Source organism: Anguilla anguilla, chromosome 2 (assembly GCF_013347855.1).
Source record: "Anguilla anguilla isolate fAngAng1 chromosome 2, fAngAng1.pri, whole genome shotgun sequence".
NCBI lineage: Eukaryota > Metazoa > Chordata > Actinopteri > Anguilliformes > Anguillidae > Anguilla > Anguilla anguilla.
This window is the reverse complement of record NC_049202.1, coordinates 71,097,820-71,118,163: the sequence shown is the minus strand read 5'-3', so window position 1 is coordinate 71,118,163 and position 20,344 is coordinate 71,097,820. Positions and strand designations below refer to the sequence as shown.

General features: G+C 46.0%; 1 non-coding gene across 1 annotated transcript; it reads right to left on the bottom strand.

Annotated features, from left to right (window-relative positions):
- Positions 1–19,922: 19,922 nt before the first annotated feature.
- trnas-aga lies at positions 19,923–20,004 on the bottom strand. The gene has a single exon. It is a non-coding gene; the product is annotated as a tRNA-Ser (tRNA).
- Between the last annotated feature and the right edge of the window lie 340 nt (positions 20,005–20,344).

Genomic DNA, 20,344 nt, shown 5'->3' with positions numbered 1-20,344 from the left:
TTGCACAGTCTGACACAGACTTGTACCTTAGCAAACCTGATGGAATGAAATATGATTATCAATAAAGAAATGATCTACAACAGTCCCTGTCTGCATCGTGCCTTTCATTTCCTTTCTTCTTTCTGCTCGACGAGCCGAGATGAGACAGACCCTTAAATTATGACCCACACACGCACACATACATCTTCAGGGATAATGAAACAGCGGAGGAAATACAGCTCAAGCAAAGTTCCTGCATCCCAGCCTTGGCGTTCCTCGGCGCTGACACGTTGCACCTGATGCTCCATCGTCTAAACGGCCTGGGAATAGCCCAGGGTGATTTATCCAGGTTCTCCCTGCTTTTTTCCAGCTTCCCCGGAATGACACCTGAACCAGCCCAGATCAGGATCCCCTTACGCTCTCTCTCTCCCCCCCCACCGTGCTGAATTATGTGTCTGTAATTTCTTTGCCCGGCACCAGTCCATTACGCCCTGCACCGAGGTGTCCTCTTTGCGGGGGCGGGGGCGGGGGCTCGGCTGTGCTCCGCCGCCTCATGCATATTCACGTTCCTGCGCATCATTTCGCCGGCTGACAGAATGGTGGCACATCCCCTGTCACCGAGGCTCGCCGGGAGGGCGCGGGCGCCCCCGAAACTCATTTGCAAGTCTCCGGCGGGGAGGCGAGGCGCGTAGCGGACTGGGCGGGAAAACGAAACCCCCCCCCCATCTCCCCCACCCCCCACCCCCCCCCCCCCCCCCGGCATCCCAACAGGGTGGGTGCCGAGCGAGCAAGCGAGCGAGCAACCGTGCACTCAGTGTGTCAGGTGAGTCCTCCCCATTGATGAGATAATTAGTCCACGGGGACTTTATTTTTAACCCTCTCCCCCCCCCCCCGCCTAAATCCCCCCCCCCCCCACCCACCCCCCACCTGCATACACGGTGAAGCAAGTCATGTGACTTCCCACGATAACACACTGCCCCCCCCCCCAACCCCCCGCGTGATCCTGCCTACACGGTGAAGCAAGTCATGTGACCACGGTAACACTCCCCCCCCCCCCCCCCACCCAACCCCTGCCCCTGCCACGCGGGGCTGAGTCAGCAGTTCCAGGGATTGCCCTGGATTAGGGACCCTATTTATACTCGCATGTAGACGACCGACAGCTCTAAGTCCCCCCCCCCCCAAATTCGGCTCGCCCCACCGAGCCCTGCAAGCGCCCGGCGCGAGGCCTTACTGCGTGGACTTCGCTCATGAGACTTGTGACCCGCGCCCGTGCGTCAGGTTTAGCAGGCTCAAGCGCTCGATAGGCTAGCTTGCCTTGTCCCGCTAACCACCTGCCGTGTGTCACCCAATGAGACCTCGAGGGGGGGGGGAGTGGGGGGGGGGGGGGGAGTGTGCGTGCCCGTGCTCGTCCAAATCAACAGAGGCAGCTGCACGACGTCGCTGGGCTCGTGGCCACGATTTGGCTTTCTAAAAATGCGATGGTAGGAAAAAAAAAAGGGAGTTCGTTTTTGCACGTCAGGCTGAAGCTGAAGAAGGCTGTTGCCGAAACGTTTGTGCTTATCGCGCCTCATAAATGTCTGTGATAAATCACCAGTCTGAGCGTTTTAGAGGCTGCGGCCCATGTTTTTCTCCGCTATTACATACTGCATTCGGCACCCAATCACTAGCAAAATCATTCTGAGCTGAGATCATTTCATTCTCCGTTAATCTAAAAATGTGAGAAAATAAAAACATCCAGGATAAAAAAAAATTTTTTTTAAACTTTCTGCCCTTGATGATCATGCAACATTGACCAGTTCATTCATCATCACCGGTATGATATTAAAGTGCATTTTCAGTTTGGGAGTTTGGGGTTGGTTATTATCATGTGAGGATCCTGAGCAATCGCTCATGTCCGACTGTGGTGTGTTGTGCATTTCAGGATATTTCGAAACTGGAAATTGAAGATGTTTGCAATGCCGAGAATATGAGATGCACAACCCTGCATTCAAACATGGAGGGAGAGAAGCCGAGATAGGGTTAGGGGTGCAAATCTAAAAAAAAGAAATGTAAGAAATGCACCTCTGGGACATACGTAATTGGCATCAAAAAATAAGGAGGTCAGGCTGGTGGTGCAGGGGAATGTCAACAATTCAGCTGAATTAGCACATGAGATGCCTGCCATAGTCTGTCGGACTTATGATCCCGTTTCCCTAACGAGACGGAAGGAGTCCGGTGTTTTTCTGAGCGCGGTGGCGCAGAGCACCGATTGGCCCGCCCGTGAAGGCCCCGCCCCCCTTCGGATCCGGCTCAGAACTCTTTACGCTTTCGGGTGACCTTGGTGTTCAGAGCCCTAATCAGCACACAGCCTGGGAAGCGCCACATTCCCCCGATAAGAGAGGACTGATTAAAAACGGCCGTCAAAAATAATTTTAAAAAGTTTGGAGACAGAGGCCCCATTGTGGAGGACACTATCGTTTGTATGACATCAGACTGCTCTCCCTCTGGATTGGGCAGTCAGCTCTGTTTAGGCAGGCTTCAGGCGGCGTGGGGCTCGCTGACGGCACTGCCAGTGCTTCAGGCCGGAGAGACGGGCTGCTGGGTGACACTCTCGCTCGACTGATTGAAATTGTGCAGCCGGGCGTGAGGCTAGCTGGTGTTCGGCTAGCTGTGTGGGTGTCAGTGGACCCAGAATAGCACTGCAGTCTGCGTAGCTGCCAGGTATGAGAGGTGATTGCACAACCATGTCAAAGACAGACACACACACACACACAAACACACGCACACACGCACGCACACACACACACTCACACACACGCACACGCACACGCACACACACGTACTTACTCGCTTATGGCTGTCCACCGGGCCTGATCATGACCATCTCCTTCATTTATGTGATTTTTGCCCTATAGGGCTGACTGGGGTGCTTTGGATGGAGCAACACACAGACACTCACACATGCATGCACGCACACACACACACACACACACACGCACGTGTGTAAATACTGTGCAATGCAACACTGTGTAAGCACTGAGCAGCAGCCAGAATCCTCTCAAGTTCACAGCAGACTCCTTAAGTCTGGCGACCTCGCGTGCCTGCCACGCAGCCAATCGACGGCGCGTTCAGCAAGGCCAAAGAACCGGATTGTCCCAGAAATGTATCCTGTTGTGAGGACTATGCAATCAACAGGCTACGGACCTCAACCGCCACCAGCCTGCAACAAGATCGAACTTGACCCATTTGGGCAATCTGCAGCATAACAGGAAGTTGCAAAACCGGGTGTGCTTTCAGAAAGAGCTCAGTGAGTGTGCAGGGTTGGTAGTGCAGTGTAGAACGTTTCTTTTTTTTTTTTTTTAAACCTTTCGGGATTAATGAAGAGGCGGGGCCGGCGCATTGCGCGGAGAGCGCGCGCGCACACCCGACATCTCGCGGTTTGCGTTCAGCCGCCGCCCGTGCCTGGCCCTAATAGCGCTCCCACTGATCTGCCCTAATCCAGCCGGTAATCCGCCCGCAGGTGGTGAGAGGCGCTGGGCGAGGAGAGCGGTTGTGCAATAAACAAGGCTCCGGTCGGCACGCTTTGCTTCGCTTCGCTTTACTCTCTCTCCCGACCGCCGCTCTCGCGCTCGCCATGGCGTCTGCATGCTGACCCTGCCGCCCGCGCGGCCGGGGCACGGAGGGGCTCGGGCCATGTGCACGACCATCATGGTCCTCTCCACCCTGGCCATCGTCCTGCGCCGACGGTTCGCTAACAGAGTCAGACCGTGAGTACCCCGATCGTCCTGCTGCGATGGTTCTCTAACAGAGTGAAACCGTGAGTACCCCGATCGTCCAGAGCGTACGGTTCTCTAACCAAATCAAACCGTGAGTACCCCGATCGTCCTGCTGCGATGGTTCTCTAACAGAGTCAGACCGTGAGTATCCCTGATCCCCTCGCTCCAACGGCAGGGCACACCAGGTCAGCACCATGGACGGAGTGTAGCACAGTGGGTAAGGAACTGGGCTTGTAACCGAAAGGTCGCAGGTTCGACTTTCCTTGAGCAAGGTACTTAACCTGCATTGCTTCAGTATATATCCAGCTGTATAAATGGATACAATGTAAAATGCTATGTAAAAAGTTGTGTAAGTCGCTCTGGATAAGAGCGTCTGCTAAATGCCTCTAATGTAATGTAATGTAATGTCAGGTTCTCCCCCCCCCCATTTTGTGCAGAGAGGTTTGTGGCCTGACCTTGTGTGTGTAGCTTGGACGTGGACACCACGCACTGTGGAGACTCGGGATTCCACGTTATGGCTCATGGGTGTACAGTAGCCTCTGCCTTTGCTCTATTGCATATGTTCTAGAGGACAGCTGTGTGAAATGACCAGTTGTCCTTTTTTTGTTTTTTTTTCCTTTGTTGGTTGTTCTGCTCACAAGTTCATGCAACGAGCAAGGATTCTGGCTTCAGCGTTGTCTGGCTGGAGAATCATCCGGGTTCTGAGAAATTCAATTCTCCGTTCCGTTGTGTAACGCTGAGATGTTATCTAACAATGATTCTTAAGGCCATAAATTTGTGTAGTAAAACGGAAAACTTGTACGTGAAGCGGAAAATACTGCGGCTGGACAGATGATCAGATTGCAGCTGTTTTGTGTAAAATGTGAGTGTAATTAATTCTCTGATGTACTGTGCATTTCTTGGGGAATCCACAATAGCAGGATGTTATTATGAAGCAGGGACCCCAGAAAACAGAACAATTCTAGTAAAAAGTGCTATCCAACTAATTGATGCTAAATATTTTTTTTTAAATTATTTTGAAAAGCTTTGTTGTCAAGAAATCCCATGAATACCTGTGGGTAATCATCATTTCTGTAGCAAAGAGAAATGTGTTTTAAAGCTCTGAGACACCTGCTCATTACCCAGTATATATCCCGTCATTGGAACCTTATACCGAGTATCAGGTTTTTCCTGGTATTTCCTTGTCTTTGAGCTCCTTGACAAGTTGGACGGTTTAACAAAAACCTTCAAGAACAGGAAATAATTCATATTAATGACTGTGAAATCCAGCACCAGTAATTGGGTGCAATTTTATCACCCCTTTATTACCACCCCTTTTTAATGCCCCATTTTTTTTTTCAATAAAAAGACTTAGACTGCAAGCATCACTATACGCTCTGACAAGGATGAAAGGCTCTAGCATAGCAAGAAGAACAGGGCCTGTTTTTCAAAAAAAACTTCACAGGAAAAGGAAGACCAAAGAAATCAGGTTACTTACGTGAGATTAGGATTATACACCTTCAAGTCCTCACCATCCACTTTGATATTCAATTCCAGGTTGTTTTTCTGTAAGGATGCAATGACTGACAGTTGTGAAAGAACCATATGGAAGGATTTACATATGGCATTCTCAAACAGATACTGTATATTTTTATAGCCTATATCATGATAATTCATTCATTTGTTCATTACAATTTATCAAATATCAAGGTTTTATTTTTATTTTTTTAAACATATTTCATATATTCATGTAATGTCTAAGTGTCTTCGTTAACACATCCAACTGTTGCACCGGCCTCCACCAATTCAGGAGAGCACAAGCAGAATTGCACATGCAAAAGCATCCAACGTATGTACTTCCAGCCACCGCTTGTATTCTGCAGTCCAATAAATGAGCTGTCTGTCATTGGATAATCAGATATGAACAACACAGGAATAACTGTAGTGACCCAAAGGCTTTAAAGCAGTGGTCTCCAACCCTGGTCCTGGAGAGCTACAGGGTCTGCTGGTTTTTGTTTTCACCTTAAAATCAGCACCCAGTGGAGACCCAAGACACCAGATGAGTTGAGTTAACTGTGTAATCAATTGATCTAATTGATTCATGAAGTGCAGAGTCACTATGAAAACCAGCAGACCCTGTATCTCTCCAGGACCAGGGTTGGAGACCACTGCTTTAAAGCCTTTGGGTCACTACAGTTATTCCTGTGTTGTTCACATCTGATTATCCAATGACAAAAAAAGGTTTTGTTTTCTTACAAATGCGAGTTCTTGTTCTGGTGAATATGAGCACTTTTTCCCCATAAAAGGTTGGGTGTTAAAAGGGCAGGATGTGTTCCTTCAGCGAGACCTGATCACAGCAGACTGCTTACCATGCACTGCCGCTGCTTCGTCACATAAATTCTAATTGGACAAATTACTGTAAAATTATTTTGTATAACAGGGTGGAAATCCGTTCTGTTGGAAACACAACCTGGAAGGAGGGAGGAAAGGGTTGTTTTCTTCTTTCTCCAAACTTTCAACAACAAAAAAATCCCTTTTCAAAAGTCTACTATTCCTGAGCTAGCATGTGGTCCTCCTCATCGAACGCACACACACTCACACACAAGCAGAAATACCGCTCATTTATTTTTCCTGAAGCGCAAGCAACCGAGCAGGATTAAATGGAGACGAAATTTCAAATTTGTCTTGCCTCTTCCACACGAAATGGGAAACAAACTGAACTGTAAAACTTTAGCAGAGCATTCCTAAAATGGCAGTGTTTTGAAAAGAGCGCTCATTGTTGATGTAGAGTAGAGTCCCTCAGGAATGAGCACTCCATAGTAGATGTACGATGGGATTATCATCAGCCGCTCTTCATGTGCATTGTCTCAACAACGAGCGGACGCACTGTCCTTCCAGCAGTCCGAGACTTTTGCACGTTTGTTGTTTTAGTTGTAGGACCCACTTTTTAACGCACAGGTATCTTACATTGCATTACATTACAGGCATTTAGCAGACGCTCTTATCCAGAGCGACTTACACAATTTTTTACATAGCATTTACATTGCATCCATTTATACAGCTGGATATATACTGAAGCAATTCAGGTTAAGTACCTTGCTCAAGGGTACAACGGCAGTGTCCTATCCAGGAATCGAACCTGCGACCTTTCAGTTACAAGCCCAGTTCCTTACCCACCGTGCTAAACTACCGCCCCTCTTTGAACATCTGGCTGCCAGTCTACCCAAGTGAAATGACCACCAATCTATCCATCCCTCCTTGCCTCCGCTTTTTCCACACTCTCAATACAATGTCCATTTGAACCGATAGGCTGAAGTAACGGAAATGAACAGTGTAGAAAGTACAATGATCATGTTGAACTGTTGCCCGGATATGTTCTTTGACGCATTTCCCTCGTTCACCATGACAGCTGTCTCTCTCTGTCCTGTCCTACAGACACACAGGAGAAGTCAGAGAGAAGGAGATGGCCTACGTACAGACAAGCTCTGAGCCAGCGAAGAAATGACTACCGCATTGCCCCAAGACCCTGGGTCAAGGTATGAGACACCACCCCCCCTTTGGATACATCGATGAAATGATACATTGACAGACAATCTCACAATTTATAACGGGCACAGGACAGAAGCTTGTCTTGTGCTCTTCATAAACCATGGCAGCACCAGCAGCGTAGACTAGCAGCACTTTTTTATGAAGAAGGAAACTGTGACATATATCATTTGAACTGTTTACATGAAGTTTACATATATTACCGACCTACTCCAGAAATTTTAATAATAACAATGAAGGGCCTCTCAAGCCTCAGAACAACTATCCCTGACTGTATGTACACGGCTAGGAGCAAGATAGCAAGAACATGGAAAATACCGGAAGGAATTTTCTCCCCATTAATATGGGTAAAAACATTTTTTTTAAGTAGTGTGTAAAGGTCCAACTCAGCCCATCATAGCTGTGGAGATCAGTCTCAGATTTGACCCAGCAGAATTTACATTAATATTTTCATTTTTGCTGTGGGGAGAGAATATCCATTTAATAGCCCCTTAGCTGTACATAAGATTGAGAACAGCCAGCAGGCTACCATCACGCCTGAGCTGCTCCACTCACTAATTTGTCCGACTCGTCGTTGCGTTTCCATGGCGATCAGGTGAGCGTTTCCTCGGGCCAAGAATCAATAGCTCCCTGCCACGGCACGACCGAAGTGGCTCCGTCAGTCTTCCTTTAAATCGCTCGCTATAACGATACAGGCACCGGGCTCGGCTAGGTTTCCGGCTCTATTCGGCCACATCGATAAAGCTTTTTGGTTCGTGTGACACCGCATTAAGCCGCGGGAAGCCCAGCAGGAAGTCTGGTGCGTACACCGAAGTCTCGTGGCCGCTGCATGTGCCGTGTCCGAGCTCTGAAACACAGTCTCCGCGAGACCAGGCGATAAATCAATGGCGATAAACTACAGCAGATAAGCACAGGGCGCGGTGAAGGCCATGCCACTTCCACAGCGTCACCAAACCCCCACTGTTTTTACAGCGCTTCCTCTTTTTTATTTTTTCTGCGTCCGTCAATAACAGATGTTCAACGTCTCTTTTGAAAACAAAATATCAGTTGACTGTTCTCAGATAGTGAAGGAGTTTGTCAGTCAGGGCTTATTATAGGCAGTACGTCCAAAGTAAATCAACTTTTCTCCTGTCTTGAAGATACCTCACATGAAGCATTACTCTAAGCACTCATATTTGTTCATTGTGTGTTTAAACATATTGTCTAATTAGAGTGCATGCAGTCAGTGCACTTTTGGAATTACGAATACATGATCAAACTGATTCATTTCTTGCATTTGATGTCCTGAAGATTCTTATGAGCAATTCTGACTCCTGGAGGTGCATGAAGTTTTTCGTTTTTAATCTATGATGTAATTTAAATGTGAACAATCAGAATGACTAGAATCATGACAGTAATTCTAGTTGCTATGACATTCTGGCAGTTTGAGTGTTCAAAGGCAGATATTTCTGTGGATGTATTAAAAATATTTCAAACTATTTGTGCACGCCTTCAAACAGTGACTGGCTCAGCATACAGAGTAGTGATGGACAAGACAAAAAGAAAAAAATATGATGTATTTTCCATTATTTTTACCCTTCCTATTCCCAAATTACATTCTGGCCTGATTGTGTCCTGCTTGATCACGTCTCAGTCACCTGAATTTCACCTGGCTGTCTCCCTGCTTGTCCCAGCTGACTTTGCCTTGATGCACTTTGCTAAACACTTTCTCGTACAGCCGAACTCACTGAGAACCCAAACCATGCCAGCACCACAGGTGGAAAGTCCAGGGGTCAGCAGGTAAAAGTCCTGCCATGTGTTTCTTCCACCCATGAGCACAGCCAGGTGATTTCACTAATTAGTTCCACCTCCTGGCTGAAAATCCAGGTGACAGGAATGAAATACTGGAGAGGACTTTTACTCCCTGAACCTGGATTTTCCACCTCTGGCCAGCACCATCGGAGGCTGGGTGATGCGTGGTTGGCCATAATGAGAGGAAGGGATTCAGTTTGCAGGGTATTGCCCTGCTATATATATATATATATATATATATATATATATATATATAGCAGCTCCTCTGGTTGATTGAGCATCTCAGATCTTCTACATTCTACTGTCCTCTGGCACAATGACTGTCCAACCCAGCTCAAGGAAATGTAAGCAAAAAGTATTGAATGCACACGCTTTGGAAGAAACAAGCAAGAAACAGCAACTTGAACTGAGGACGTTTCAGCAATGGGAGTGGCGTACAATTAATTCCAAATTCAGGAATAAAAAAATTAAAAAGTAAAATCAATCAATAAATAAATTTAATGCTGATCTTATTGCTTTCTATTGTGAAGAGCAACGACAGAAATTTTGAGGAGATGGAAGTTTGATTTCGACACAAGTATGACATTTGAAGATGGACAAACTCTATTCATTAATTCACCTTGCCCAGTATGGAGTTTCGGTCACTTTGCAGGAACCTCAGTACCGTCCAATCACGCACACACATAAGGAGCATGGAACTGGACAGGCACTTCAAAAACCAATATGGCATCCAGGTCTCAAAAGGGTGATTTAATTCAAAGGCTATCATTGAGAAACTGCCAGCTTCTACATAAAAGAAAGGGTATAATCACTGTGTTACAGGGACCCCTTCTGAAGACTTCAGGAACAAGAGCATATTGGTTGGGTTCACGCTGACAGTAATATATATGTTAATGACACAGGGAATGGCCCAATCCAGCTGACTGGAGGAAGGATATCTATCTAGCGCACAGCGTAGAGCTGGCTAGCGTGGGCCTGCTACGGCAGTGGGTGGATGTGAGAGAGTAAACGCCTTAGAGAAAAGACAGAGCCATTGAGCAGGATGCCAAATGCTCCGCTTTTAGTCTTTGAAGTGCTTTTGCTCCTCACAACATTTGCGCGTGTTTAAATGATTCAGGAGTTGCACAGCCAGACCCCTGATCTGCAGAAGGTTTCTTTAGAAATGCAGCCTCTCTTGGCTGGAGCTTGGGTGATCCACCCGAGGGAGGTATCTGCAGCCTGTGTGCTCGGTGTGTGACGGTGTGATGGGATGTATGTAACAAGCCGATGAGTGCAAGCCGCGTACCGTACCGTACCGTACCGTACCGTTCTTTTGGGAAGGACGCGAGCGGGCGCATCCATGCGGTTTTACCAAAACAGAAACGGCTTTACCCCAAAACTAGGTCTTGTGTGACTACACCGGCGTAAAACCCCTGCACTCCTTCCACAGCACCTTCCCTTAAAATATTAATGTTCTTGCATGTCAGGCTTTTATCCTGCATCTGTCTGGTCCTCTCCTCGCAGCCGTGAGCTCCAGATGCAGAGATTTTGCGCTCAGTTCAATGGCTAGAAAATTGGAACGTCGTTCCGAGCCCTTCTTTCCCCCAGTCGCTCGTAGCAGCAGCACGTGTAAATGAATACAACCGCGTAAGGGAGGGGGCGGGTGGCTAGTCCTCCGTCACACTCTTCCAGGAGCCGAAGCAGCGCCGCACCCGCCAAAGCCGTTAAATTTTTTAAAAGGCAAGCCTGCGGAGCGAGATTGCCTGAAATGAATCGTGACAGGAGCTGAACCTGTTCTATCTGCCACGGGAGAGGGCGGTGTGTTTAGACAGCCAGCTGGCAGGCGTTCCCGTTCCCCGGTGCTCTGAACTGGTGTTTTTGTGGAACAGCTCACTCATTTAGTGCAGTTTTTTTTTGTTTTTGTTTCCTGTGTAACAGACAAGTGACTGTAGGATAGTTTGCATATCTCGCCGTTTAGCGCTTTTTCGTTGAACATGGGTCTGCCATTCTGTTCGTTTTTTTTTCCAGTCCGCCTCTCTGGACCAGTACCCACACTGACCATTAGGCGGCGATGGAGACACACCTTCCTCTCCCACCCCTGGCTGCCTTCTTCGTGTTGCCCTCCACTGACAGCTCAGCGGCTTTGACTCTGCCGTGTTTAGTGACTGCGGAGCTCCTGAAATACAGCAGAACGGGATCCGGGACGAATCAACCTAAAGCGGTGTTGATGACATCACTACACTTAGGAGACGCTAGCGACCTGACTGTTGCCCTGACCAGCTGAATCTCACTTCCCAAAATGCAACATTGCCCCCTGTACACTCAATCTCACATGCATACTTTCTCCCTCTGCCTGTCTCTCGGGTTTTTTGCTTTTTGTTTTAACTCATATCTGTTAATGTTAATATGTTCGTTAAATGATTTTGTGTTGATACTGTCTCTGCCAGACGAATTGTGCTGTGAAACCTGAAATATTGCTTTAAAGCTTTACCTCTGCAGTACATGCAGTTGCTTTTACCCAATTTACAATTCAATCATTCAGTAGATGCTTTAAGCCAGATTGACTTACAAAAGTGCATTGTACGTGGTAAGTAAAAATCCTTTTCACATTTTATAAAAATAGAATTTCAATTAAATTCTTAAACTCATAGCAGATGACATATTTCTTAAGTCTTTTACATTGAGTGTATATCATTGTATGGTTTCTGAATGAGTAAAATCGTAGTGACATTTTAATTTGAGTTAAAGAATAACTCTGAAGGTGCAGTCTGCGCTCACACTGCTCCAGTATGAAGGACAGTTAAAATAAGTCATTTTGAACAGCATACCGCTAACACTGATTATGGAACAATGGAAATGTGAAAATATCAATTAAACTAAGCCATGCGTGTCTAATTCAGTTTGAGAGATCGTATTGCGCAACTCGATAATGGGACTTTCTAGTAAAAACGCTGAGAAACGCCCGCACGCGACACGATCATTTTCCTGGGAATAATGGAATAGTGAAAGAAAATAAATTGTGTGGTAATGGAGCATACTGCTCAGCCCTCTGCAAGACCGAATCTACTTTCCTGACGTAAAATTGTGCGGCAGCTGACGCCCACAGTGTTCATGGCCCAGCTAACACGAAGCATTCCACGCGCCCTTTTGGCTCTGGAATGCAGACTCCGCCTGACTCGAAGTGATAAAGATGCCGCAAAAAGAGTAGTCCTCGTATACGGCCGTATATTTTTCGCCGCCCGAATTTTGTGGGGACGGAATCAAACCGCAATGCTGCGTATCTAAACATGTCCGACTGTACAGCGGACCCTTTCTCTGACCTCCTGTTTTGTTTTGTTTTTTTTTTTTCATCTCGGAGAAATCTCATTCTCCTCTGTAAAACAAATGATTTTTTTTTCATGTGAGCTATGAAGCATTTTCTGTATCCTGTTTTCTGTACTATTTCCCATCTGTCCACGCTGAGAGCAAATGTGGACGAGAGCCTACAGTGAACGCACCTCCCGCACATCTGTAATGTCTCCCACGCACAGGCACACCCTCCAGGGCTACGGTGTGGCTCCAGTGTGGCTCCTGAGTGCTAATATGACATCTTTCTTGAAATATGCAACCTGGCAAGAGGTTGAATCTTCTCAGCAATCAATGGTGCAGAATGAGCTGAAAGCTTGGATGTAATGAGGTATTTTTTTATTTTTATTTTTTTGTGAGCAGTTTAATTTGAGTTAGCAGTCAAACAATTTAAATTAACTTGGCCTTCGACCTGTCCCTGACAAAAAGCAGGCTGGTCACTACAACCTGGACTCTGTCAGCTGACCCCCCCCCCCCCCCCCCCTTACAGCACAGCACAAATGAGCTCTGTTCTTTGTTCCTCCTGTCCGATTAAATAAATAAATGATTGAATTGTTTTTGTGTTTGTTTCTCTTATTTGTTTGTTTTGCTCTTGGTAGCGGTGAGAGTTGTTGCACACGCTTGTTTCTGTCTCCGCTGAGGATGAAAACAGACATTTATTAAAGGGATGGAGTGCATCGCTTCAATTAGAAGCTGTCCATTTAAAATCCACTCCGCTCAAAGTCCAGTACTGGCGCATGCGGTGCACTTCAAATGGAGATCCACAGATATGAAAACAAATGTACTTCTAACTAAAAAGGAAATATGAGTTAGCATCTAACAAAAATGCTTCTGATCACTTGCGTATTACAAATACATGTCTGTTAATTATAAGGGTCGACAAGACTCTGATATCATTTGTTGTGGTTTATCTACGTCCATTCCCTCCTGGTGAATCTGCGTATCTCAAATTACCACATGAAAGCATGTTTTTTTTTTTGTTTTTTTTTTTCTTGATAAAAAAGCGGAGGCCTCTTGTTAATGAGATCGCCTTCCTGCTCCACGAACAGACCTCGAAAAGTAATTTAATGATCTGCGGAGGCCATGTCGTTTAATGGCACTGAAAGCCGGAGAGAGAAAGATTGGGTCTAATAAGGTCTATAGTGCCTTCCCTTCCACAGCTCCAATCGAGTTGCACTCAAATGATGGCCACCATAATTACTGAACAAAAACAGAGAGAGGGAGAGCCGGGGGGGGCCTTGGGGGGGGGGGGGGGGGTTGGGGGTTGGTTAACAAACATGGAAAGGACAGTACGGCCAACAGCTAATAATCAGATCAGACCAAAAGCCAACATTTTAATACAAGCGAATCGCTGCAGCCACTGACGCTGCGCCTCCTGCACCCAGCTCTCTGCCACCCCCTGCAGGCCACCCAAGGTTGCGCATCAGACAGAGGGGCAAATGCATGTGGCCCCCCCACCCCTCCCAATTGCCCCCCAAGCCACTCAGAAGGGCGTCGGAAGGGCAGCTTCCTCCCAGTATCAGTGCACCCGCCCGTCATGGAGGCTCACGCCAGATTTGGCGCGGAGAATGGCTTTGGAAGGGGGGGGGGGGGGGGGGAGGTGGGGCGGTGGGGTACCACACAGTGTTCCCGGGCCGGCGGGAGGATTAGACGCTGAATAATTCAGCCGCAGTGCTAATCCACGGAGAGGTGAGCGGGTAATTAAGGGCCTCGCTGACACCGCAGTCTCCCCGCCGCGTCCTCTCCCTTTCAAGCCCGCGAGGACAGGCAGCGCAAATGCCATAGCCAATTACACAGACCCACACACTGTACACGCCCCAAAGGCCCCCCAAATATCTGGGCCGGGCTACGGGTCGGCAGTAAGGGTTTAGGGGAGTCGCAAGGGGGTCTTGGGGGGGGGGGAGGAAAAGACCTCCCAAAATCAGGTAGAAAGGAGACTTTCAAGCACCGCGCCTGTAATTCTGCTCTGCGTTCATCATGCATGCCCTCGTGAAATCTGCGCGTTATCTAGGGCTGTCCGTGGTTCGTCTGGGGTTGTAATGCTCTGTTTGAAAGTCGCACAATTTGAATTCATCCCATATGAACGGACTGACCAGTAAGCTCATGGCTTAATTTCAAAAACTGCAGTTTTGTTCCTGTGATTTGGCTTTGATTGTACAAAATAATATAATCAATTAACATATGAGTATTATCTTTTTCAGGGTCAATGGTACTCATATAATAATAATAATAATAATAATAATAATAATAATAATAATAATAATAATAATACCATATATGGATATTTTAATATAAACAGGCCAGTTACTATTATAATAACAGGTGACATTTTACTGAAGCAATTCAGATGAAGTACCTTGCTGAATGCAAGGGGACATTGTCAGTGCTTTTACTGGGATTTGAACATGAAACCTCTGAGTCACAAGCCAAGCTCACAAACTACTATTTTACACTACTTTTCTTCAGAGGGTTAAATTTGGTTTACACACTGGATTTGGAAACTGGGAATACTTTTGCATAGAAATGTTACAATATTTTATTCAAAGCGAGTGTGTAATAGTACTGCTAATGGCCTTCGTTTCAAATTTCATAATAGACTCAAATTAAAGGAACTGATCATGATGATAAGACAAGATTCTGAAAAACCAGAGCAGTCAAAATGTTTGCTTAATGGAACTGTACTAAAAATTAAAAGGATGAATATATGTGTCATTTTCCTGAGCGTGGAGGAAAACCACAGTGAGGTCAAGTCCTTCGCTTTCGATGGTGGGTGATGCTTCTTGCTCATTTTACAACCGTGATTACAGTGTAAACACGCATGAGTCAAAGAGTAAGACGCCTAGCTTGTGCTGTACAACGATGGCTTCAGAAGCACATCGTCACTGCAAGGTGAAAAACGCAGAGTTGTAGTTTCATTTATTGTACAGCTGGGAAGCTTTGGGTTAGAGGGGATTTCTATGCAATGCCGAGTGGCTTTCGGTACAAACCACCACATCTCAGTGGATTAGTCTGAATTTCTACAAACCACCACATCTCAGTGGACCAGTCTGAATTTCTACAGACCACCACATCTCAGTGGACCAGTCTGAATTTCTACAGACCACCACATCTCAGTGGACCAGTCTGAATTTCTACAGACCACCACATCTCAGTGGACCAGTCTGAATTTCTACAGACCACCACATCTCAGTGGACCAGTCTGAATTTCTACAGACCACCACATCTCAGCGGACCAGTCTGAATTTCTACAAACCACCACATCTCAGTGGACCAGTCTGAAGCCATACTGTCGATGATTGATGCCAAGTGGCTGAGGGTTTAACTGACTAACTGAATGGACCGGACACACACACATATTGAAAAAAGCCGTGAGTACTTAACACCAACATCTCAAAACAAACAGCCCAACCCACCCACCCACCCCTCTGCACAATGGCAGGCTTCCTGTCCAAACACCCTGGCATCTCTACTGAAGCGCTGCCCGGCCTTATGCCCGCTGCATGAGTCACCGCCTTGCACAGCTCTGATTATCTTTATGTAGTAAATTGAGGCTCGTCAGGAAACAGAGCAGAAGTAAGAGCTGGGGGCGGGGGCGGGGAGTCGTGGATGCCAGGAGTCCCTCCAAGAATGACTGTGAATAAACATTCCACCGGACTATGACCTCATAGTGCTGTCTGTTTGGATTCTATGATAAGGGGACAGCCCCTACTTAGTACAGTAATAGAACAGAATTACAGTAACCAGACTGTCAGCTCTTTCTTCCTGTTCTCTATACTTTCTTACACGAGGCTTTATTTGATAACAGGAGCAAGTGTTCATTGGCCAAGGGCAAAAAAAAAATCTATTGCCAGCTGTATTAGTCTTGAACAGACCCGTTCTTGGAAATCCATACACATTTCTGTTTCAGAAGTGCAGTCGCATGCCTTTCAAAGTTAAGAATACAAAGCTGGCCATTTAGTTTGTCTATAGCATGGGTGGTACTACCACAGATATTATAAAACAGCAGATGGTTAGGTCCAGCACTGCAAACACCAAAATATAAGACAGTCCTAACAAGTATTTCAGTCCTATATTTAGACATAAAATTTTATTTCTATTGCTTTTTGGCTAAATAATAAAAAGATTGCCAAATGAGGTGAGACAGTTTGACTCATTTCAAGATTTGCCAATGGGGTAGGCAATTTCACTTGACAAGCAAAAAATAATTTAAAACCAGCTAATATTTTCTACTTCAGAGAAGAAAAATAAGTTTTTAAGTCTCATTTCAAAATTAAACACTTGATAAGGCAGACATTTTTTACAGTGGAATTCCTAACATTATAAGTCTTGCCACCCTTCCATTCACACCTAAATATATGTTCAGAAAATTCATTAAGAAATAAGATCATCAAATGTATGTTTGGAAGAACATTCTGGACATTCCGTGTTTAAGAAAAGGGATTTGGAAAGAACATAAGAGTTCACCGCACGGTTGATCTACATTGAAATCTGGCAGTGCTACAAATCCACAGAATGATAGCAAGGACACTATGCAAAAAAAAAACAAAAACAAAACCTAGACAGAATCAGGACGAGGCATTAAAAAAACCAATCCAGTTAGTTAAAAATAAGCAGGCGTCCATCCAAACCAAGAGCCTGACGACTGACGACTCGCTACTGATTGTCACTGAAAAAATTCAGCACATGACGCCATCTTTTCATGAAGCAGCTGAGACACGCTTTGGTCTGGTTCCCCTGCCTTTGCAATGAACTCACTTACTGGAATCCCAGTCAGAGCAGAAGGACAGGAAAGGCGGGCCTCCAGAGACTATGCTAATTGGGAAAAGGGGGGCAAAGTTCTAGGAAGAGTATGCATTTGCATAATTTGCTTCCCCTACCTATCCGGCTGTCGTGACTGCGGGAGAAAACAATGAATGATGCATTCGGTGGCGAAATGCTGCTTGCTCTCGGCTAACAACAAAACAACCGTCAGTACCAGCGAAGTTTATTATGCGGGGTCACGACTGTGGCGAAAATAGCATAGCACAGATACGGAGGAATTTTCCTAATCTTCAGACCGTTGAGTGCGGAAGATACCAGACTGACGCTGAAGGCGGCACACACACTGGTTATCCATTCAGGAGAAACGGCTTGCCAAATATTTGTGTGTGTGTGTGGAATTTATTGACAAATGACGTAGTTAAAGAGGCTGAGGCTGGTTAATGGTTAAGATCATCCTTGACGTGGGAGCCTGGAGATACATTGGGTTACATTACATTTATTAATTAGTGGACACATTTATTACATTACATTACATTACAGGCATTTAGCAGACGCTCTTATCCAGAGCGACTTACACAACTTTTTTACATAGCATTTTTACATTGTATCCATTTATACAGCTGGATATATACTGAAGCAATTTCGGTTAAGTACCTTGCTCAAGGGTACAACGGCAGTGTCCTTACCCGGGAATCGAACCTGCGACCTTTCGTTTACAAGTCTAGTTCCTTACCCACTGTGCTACACTCCACTGTGCTTTATCCAAAGCAACGTACAAAAAAAGATACAGGCTGCAGCTGTAGGTGCATGATGGGTATGTCGTGGGTTGTGGCAGTAGCAATGGGAGCACCCCCCAGCCTCCCCCCCCCCCCGGCTCGGGCCCGCCACCCGCGCGCGTTTATCTGAAGGGCCTGCTGAGGGCCGAGGGGACTGTGGGTAATTTGAGGGGCTGAAAAGGGAGAGGAGACAGAGACGGAGGCGAGGAAGTGCTTCCGCTCGCCGAGCCCCGTCGGCTGCCATGGAGACCGTCCCTCGTCCTCCAGCTGCGAGCGCGGGGGTCGCCGGGGCGACGTCCTGCCTATCCGCGCGGCGCCACGTGTGATCCGCGTCCCGTCCGCAGCTGGGACGAGCGCCACGCCCGCCCTGGACAGAAAGAGCCCAGCTGTACATCAGATCACATACATCTCCATCACTGCAATTTCCTACAAAAAATCATTTCCTCACTTTATTATTATTACGGGCATTTAGCGGACGCTCTTATCAAGAGCGACTCACACAACTTTTACACAGCATTTACATTGCATCCATTTATACAGCTGGATATGTAATGAAGCAATGCAGGTTGAGTAACTTGCTCAAGGGTACAACAACGGCAGTGTCATAGCGGGAACCTGCAACCTTTAGGTTACAAGACCAGCTCCTTACCCATTATACTACACTGGCGCTTTGGCAACATCTGCCCATTTTATATCACAGTAAAACTTTTCAGTCAGTTGTACTTAAAATGTACGTTATAAATCCTTTGTTTAGCCAGGAACTATTTTCATTAGAATGCAGAAAATTGATAAATCAATCATAACGAAATCAGCAAATGAATCTGAATGATGGAATCACGTGAAGGTGAATCACTATGCTTCACATATAAATGCATAACTTCCTTGAAAAAGACCCATTAGCTATTACATAATATAAACAATCCTTGTCTAAAAATGTCTCTCCACGACATTCAGATGATTCAGATGAATCCCCCACTAAAAAGCAGTCCGTTTCTCATGTATCGATTCAAACTGCATATGTGGAATTGCATATGCGTTCTGTTTCGCAGTTATCCACAACTATAAAAACCTGAATGCAATAGACCACCAGATAGCTCTTTGCCCAAATGTATGGACGAAGACACCATTAATTTAATCGAAACGAGAGGAGATGGGGATGGCACCCCATCTGACATTCCTACTGGGCAAAAACAAAATGGCACCCCGTGCGCTGAAATGTTGAGAGGTTAATATGGTGCCGCTCCTCAAGTGGACAGTCGGGCATATGCGACGTAGCTTAATGAAGCAACAGGAGTTCCTGGAAAATGTGCGAAGCATCTACATGGTTCACAATGTTGTTGCTTTGACAACCCAGTCCTGAGACACACAGGAGGTTTCGTTCACGTTGGATATCAATGTCACTACCAGAAAAAAAGTTATACATTACATTACGGGCATTGAGCAGATGCCCTTATCCAGGGCGATTTAGGACAGCTTATGCCTTACCTGAGAATGGAACCTAGGACCTGCAGGTTACTCCACTAACCATTGGCCTGTTCCTTTAACCATTACACTAACTAACTACCACCACTCTGTATATTTCACTCTAAATTCACCTCCCACCCCCTTTTCATGACACTCGTTACATGTTCCCCCATCCCAGCACTTTTTGGTCATTTGTATTTGTCCTAATACTGTAGCTTATTCTTCTGCCTGGTTGGCTTTGCAAAGGTTAGGTCAGAATAGTGTTCACTGTGTGAACTAAACGGTGTTCTTGGCTAGAAACAGCTGTACAAAATAAGTACTGTATCTTATTGAACCTGTGTTTTGTAGTTGTCCATGACCATGAAATGCACTTTTTGTACGTCGCTTTGGATAAAAGCGTCTGCCAAATAAATGTAACGTAATTACACAAGGCAGACAACCTGAAGTACGAGCAATTCCACTTTGCTCAACAAACAAGCCATTGGGCTGAACTCCATTCGTGCGATTTGTATACGACTTGTTTTCCTAATGGTTTCACAAAACATAACGTAGTCGGCAGGATTCGAACCTGCGCGGGGAGACCCCAATGGATTTCTAGTCCATCGCCTTAACCACTCGGCCACGACTACAGCACACAGAACAGCAGGACATTGCTTGAGGGCCTTACTGCAGTGCCTTAACTGAGACTCAAAAATACAGCCTTTACATTTACATTACAGGCATTTGGCAGACGCTCTTATCCAGAGTGACGTACAACAAAGTGTACAACCATAACCGGGAAAACCTAGAGAGAAGTACTGTTCCAAGTGCAGGGAACGACCGCATAGTTTAACATGTACCCAGTAGGTTAATCTGCTTAACACTAACACAAACAAGAACAACCTTTGAAATTACAACCCTAGTTGCCTAACCATTGCACAACATTAACAAATGGTGATTCAAACTGCAAATATGGAATTATAGCTGTAT